Source organism: Pan paniscus, chromosome 9 (assembly GCF_029289425.2).
Source record: "Pan paniscus chromosome 9, NHGRI_mPanPan1-v2.0_pri, whole genome shotgun sequence".
Taxonomy (NCBI): domain Eukaryota; kingdom Metazoa; phylum Chordata; class Mammalia; order Primates; family Hominidae; genus Pan; species Pan paniscus.
Genome location: NC_073258.2, coordinates 62,775,806 through 62,781,865, shown reverse-complemented (window position 1 = coordinate 62,781,865; position 6,060 = coordinate 62,775,806).

The window sequence follows — 6,060 nt, the reverse complement described above, 5'->3', positions numbered from 1 at the left end:
CACCTCCCGTTATGGCCAATGCCTCCCCGCCTCCTGAAGGCTTCTGGGTGCTGGAGCTTTGAAGATGCCCAGCCCCCTAGTCCTCTAAAGGGGGCTTGTCAACCAAGCAGCCATATCACGTTGCAGGGCTGTAGAAAGAGCTCTGGCTACAGCCTTAGGAGGCCTGGGTTCCAGTCCTGCCCCTGTGTTGCTGTGTGACCCTGGGCAAGTCATTTCCCCTCTCTATACTCTGGTGCCCTGATATATAAATGGGCCTGGCTAGGGGATGACCAGCTCCAAGCCCCCTCCATTGTGTAACAGTGCAGACCCTGTTGGCTGCCCACCGAATTCCTTTTCCCTCCCTCCCTGCTTGCTGACCAGATTCCAATTTTGTACAGGGTTGCCACATTCCCCCACCTCACATCTGTATAAACAGAAGTTGACTGTGTGGGGTTTCAGGAGAGTTTTCACTTTTAAAAATAAGGGGCAGACTGGGCTCGTAGCGTTTCTTTTGGTCCTAATTTCCATTTTTCTTGCCAGGAATCTGAACGTGAAATCTGGAGGTACGGTAGCCATTGTGGCACCATACGGTTGAAAGTCAACATCTAAAGCTGTGGGAGCAGGAAGCTGGCATCTTGAAGTCAGCACACTGGTTCTGGGCAGCTCACCTCCAGAGTCCTTGTAATGTGAGAAGAGAAAGCCCTGAAGTGTTTAAGCCACAGTTTTTGGGTTTCCTTTGTCTTGGGACCAAATGTGTTCCTCATAGACACAGATTAGAATCTGTCTGTGGGGTGGGCTGGGTGCGGTGGCCCACGCCTGTAATCTCAGCACTTTGGGAGGCCGAGGAAGGTGGATCACTTGAGGTCAGGAGTTCAAGACCACCAGCCTGGCCAACATGGGGAAACCTGGTCTCTACTAAAGTACAAAAATTAGCCAGGTGTGGTGATGCACGCCTGTAATCCCTGCTACTCTGAAGGCTGAGGGAGGAGAATAGCTTGAACCCAGGCGGTGGAGGTTATAGTGCTTACAGTGAGCCAAGATCGCACCATTGCACTCCGGCCTGGGCAACAGAGTGAGAGTTGGTCTCAAAAAAGAAAAAAAGGAATCTGTCTGTAGGGTGACTCCATCGCTCTAGGCCACTTTAGGATGTTTGGACCTGTGCCTGGATGGTATTATTATTATTATTATTATTATTATTATTATTATTATTTTGAGATGGAGTCTTGCTCTGTCACCCAGGCTGGAGTGCAGTGGCGTGATCTCAGCTCACTGCAAACTCAGCCTCCTGAGTAGCTGGGACTATAGGCACATGTCACCTCACCTGGCTAATTTTTGTATTTTTAGTAGAGACAGGGTTTCACCATGTTGGTCAGGCTGGTCTTGAACTACTGACTTCAGGTGATTCGCCCACCTCAGCCTCCCAAAGTGCTAGGATTACAGGTGTGAGCCACCGCGCCCGGCCATAAGCATTTGTTAACCTGTTTGCACGTCTCCATCTCTGCCTTGCTCCCTTGTAAGCCCCTGCAGGTCTAGAGCAGTGTCACTCACTAGCTCAGTGTCCCAGGGCTGCCATCACAACATACCACAAACTGAGTGCCTTGAAACAACAAAGCTTGATTGTTTCCCAGTCCTGGAGGTCACATATCTGAAATCAGGCATCAGCAGGGCCGTGCTTCCACCAAAACCTGCAGGGGAGAACCCTCCTTTGCTTCTCCCTACATTCTAGTAGTTGGCTTGGTGTTCCTCGGCTTGTGGATGCATCACTCTCATCTCGGCCTCTGTCACCCCTTGGCATTCTCCTGGTGTGTCTGTGCCTTCACAGGGCTGTCTTCCCTCTTTTCAGAAGGACACCAGTCATATTGGATTAAGGGCCACCCTACTTCAGCAGAACCTTGCCTTAATTTGATTACATCTGCAATGACCCTATTTCCAAATAAGGTCATATTCTGTGGTGCTGGGAGTAAGGACTTCAACATTTCCTTTGGGGGTATATAATTCAACCCGTAACTATCCGCAAGGCATCCTCAGCACCTGGCGTAAGAGATATCTGCGGGATGAACAAAAAATACAAATAAATAGATCCTTCTGACTGTGAGCCCCCAGGGGCAGGGCTCAGCACCCCATCTCTGTGTCCTGGGGCTTAGGTCAGAGCCTCCTCTCCTGAGGGCAGGTAGATGGATTTTCATTTAGATATATCACAGGGAATCTGCCCAGCCAGCTGGCTGACCAAGCCACCCCTGACGAGAGTCCTCTGGCTGGGGGTGGGGGTGGCCCAGGGAGGGGTTTTCACCCCTCAGAGGTGCAGGACTGACTGCTGAGCCCAGAAAAACTGACAGCCTGCTCAGTACTGCTGCCACTCAGCACAGACGGGGCAATCCCTAGGGAGATGTCACAGGCAGCCGGGGGCGACTGATGTCTTAGTGACACTGCTAATCTGGGGCCCAAGCTGCCCTTGTGTGTGTGCATCAGGCTGACTTGCAGTGGGGGTAGAAGGGGTCCTGGCTGCGAGGGGGCAGCAGATGCTGAATCAGGGAAGAGTGGGCTCCTCCTGCCTGGGGTGGGGAGGGGAGGGCAAGCTGGGCTCTGCAGGGCCTACCTTCCCATCCCCCATGCCAAACAGCCCCTGGCCACCACCACCTGCCCCCTCTTCCCCTTCAAGGCTCCAGTATCCCGTGGCCAGCCTGGCTGCACTCAGAAGGCTGGAAGGGGAGGAAGGACCAAGGCAGCAGCCATAAAGGTCAGCAGCCCTTGGGGCTGGGAACATCCATGATGCAAATGTGGAATTTACACTCCTGGAGTGCCTGTTGGCCAGCCTCCCGCCTGTTTCTATGCCAGCCAGCAGCCTGGGCAGCAAGGACACAGCAGATGTTCTGGGCCCTGGCTGGAACACAGCAAGGACACAGCAGATGTTCTGGGCCCTGGCTGGAACGGACAGCTCTGGGACTCCCCACTGCTTTGGGCACCTCCCCAGAAGAGCCCTGATGTGCATGGGGGAGGGCCTCGGTGGGACTGGGCAGGTCTGCTCCGGCTGGATGAGCGCAGCCCATCCTACTGGTTGCGGGCTGTCTGCCTGGGATCTCCAACCTCAACTCTCCTGGTTCCACGGCTGAAAGGGCCAGACGTGGGGAGAACAACTAGACACTAACCGTGCCCTTTCCCATTCAACCTGCTCCACCCAGCTTCTTTCCAAGACCAGTTCCATTCAATGACTTTCCTGACCGTCACAGGGACTTGGGATGAGGGGAAGGAGAGGCAGGACCATGGAGCGCTCCTCTGTGTCAGGGGCTTTCCTTTAAACCTCCCAACAGCCCTGCTCTTATCATCCTGCTATTCCAGGAGAGGAAACTGAGGTTCAGAGAAGAAAGCCTCCCGACAAGATCACACACCCAAAGAATGGCAGGGCCGGGACTCAAATCTGTGTCTCCATCACTTCCTATGGCTCAAGGAGCTGACTCTAATCTTTACTCAGTACCCACCGTTCCTGGCCACCGTTCTGCAAACTGCTTAGCCTAGCAGACCTGAAACGATGTCCTCCAAACCTCACACCAGGCACTGAGAGTCACATGCCTTTGCTGTGTGTGTGTGTCTGTGTATGCGCGTGTCCCATGCAGCTGTGCGGTGCCGTGGTACTGCGTGGTGAGTGTGAGGCCAGGAGTCCCAGGCCCAACACCTGGTCAGCCTCACCTAGCCTCTCTGGACTGCAGGCTCCTCCCATGTCCTCTGTAAGTCTAGAATCCCCAAGGCAGAGTCGACCTCCCTCTCTCTCTGCTCTTCGAGCTCCCGCCTGCCCCCCGGCAACCACAGCAGAGCCTGACACGCCGTGGGTGCTTGATACATCTCGTCCTTGCCTGACTGACAAAGCTGCCATTCTGAGTCCCTGGGGACACCGTCCATGGCTTCCTCAAAAGGCTTCCCAGGGCAGAACCCTTCTCAGTGCTCAATCTTAATTTTCCTCTCATTTACATACTTGCTTGTCCCCTCCCCCATCCCTCTGCACTGTCACACTCGCCCTTGCTGGCATGTGCGCGGGCACTCTCTCTCTCTCAATCTCTCTCTCTCTCTCGCTCTCTATCTCTCTCTCTTTCCTTCAATCTCTCTATCTCTCTGGTTTCTTTTGCTCTATCTCTCTGGTTGTATCTGGGATTCTGTCTCTCTCAGTCTTTTTTTTTTCTAAACTTTCTCCTTTCTTGGTCTCTCATGCCTTCCTTTCTCTCCTTCTATCATCTGTCTCTGGCTTTTCTCTGTTTCTCTGTCTCTGTCACTTGTCTCTGTCTCTCTCATCTTTGCTACTATGTATTTGCTTCCCTTCCCCCTCTCTCTCTCACACACACACACGCACACACACACACACACACGGGACCCCACCCCCCAGGAGCCCTTCCACGTATCTGTCATGATGTGTCACGTCACATTTTTCTCCTGGACCATCAGAGCCTTTAATCCTATTGACATTCAGTTAACGAGTTTCTCTCGCTGTTGACAGAACCTCCTGCCCCACCCGTGCTGGGCTGACCGAGATCAGAGTTCAGAGTTGTTGCTGGGCCATTTAGGGCTTGCGGGGAAGGGAGTGGGGAAAATGGCCTCGGTTGTGAGGGGCTTATAGTCTCCTGCAGCGGCCTGAGGGGTGCCATGGGGAATAGCCCCTTGAGTAGTGGGAGTCGCCTCCTCCTTCCTTGGGATGAGGCTGGTGCTGGGGGAGCTGGCACATCGGGGAGGTGCTTCGCGGCGTGCAGGAGGCTGTGGACACAGTGAGGCCCCGGGAGGCAGAGGGACGTGCCCAGGGCCATGCAGTGAGGTGCACTCATGGCTCAGGGCCCTTCTTCCCCCATCTCTGGGCTCGCCAGCCAGTTGTTGGTCATGCCAAAGAGATCTGGGGGCATGGAGCCAGAGAGGAGTGAGGCCAAGCCCAAGGGATCAGGGATCCAGCGCTAAATGTGCACAGGCTGCTGGGGCTGTGGGTTGCCTGGAGAAGGACAGGGGAGGGCTCAGGAAAGGGACAGAGACCTGAGGGAACAGCCTTTGGAAGTTGCTGCTGAGAAACGAACCCTTGGGGGTGCCAAGGGAGGTGTTGTCAGCATTGCCCTCTGGGGATGCCAACCTGCCCAGAGCTTAGGACCAGTGGAGCCCACCTCCCATGGAACCGCACCCTGGGAGAGCAGAGCTGGGCTCTGGAGGTCCTTCTCAGGGAGGGCCTCTACCCCCATGCAGGGCTTGGGGGGGTCCAACCCTCTGTTCATCACCCAACTCCAGAGAAGCAATAGCCCTGGGAGGGTCCAGAGCCTCGGTGGGCCAGGTGGGGTGGCTCCTGGCCTAGGGTGTCCTCAGCAGCCTGTCACTGAAAGGCAGCCTGGAATAAGGAAGGAGAATTGGCCCGAGTCAGACAAACTGGGTTCGAACTCCCATGCTGCTCCCAGGGCTATAAGGACTGTAGGAAAGTGCCTAACCTCTCTGGGCCTCAGTTTCCTCCTGTATAAAATGGAGCAACTGCTCTCTGCCTCCAGTGGCTCCCCATGAGGAATGAGCAGTATGTCATATGTAAACGTGCCTGGCATGGCGTACTCCTGCTCGGTAAACAGCCACCAATATAATTGCTGTTTTAAAATGTCTAACCACACTGACATACCATTATTCAAATATCAGATTGGCAAAGCTCACAGAGTTTGATAACACTGCTGGCAAAGCTATGGGGACCAGACAGATGCAGACAAGGCCAGTGGAAGTGTAGCCTGGTGTAATCTCCAAGGAGGGCCATCTGACCTCTCCTTTCCTTCGCAACTGTGCATAGCCACGTCTAACCCGGCGGTTCCACTCCTGGGAATTTCCCACAGGTCTGCTAGCACACATTTGAAGCGGGATGTGTACAAAGTTATTTATTGCAACGTTTCATGTAATTACCAAACACTGGAAACAAGCTAAATGTGCATCAATAAGGGATCAGCCGGGCACGGTGGCTCATGCCTGTAATCCCAGCACTATGAGAGGCCAAGGTGGGTGGACCATGAGGTCAGGAGTTCAAGACCAGCCTGGCCAGCATGGTGAAACCCCGTCTCTATGAAAAATACAAAAATTAGCCGGGCGTGG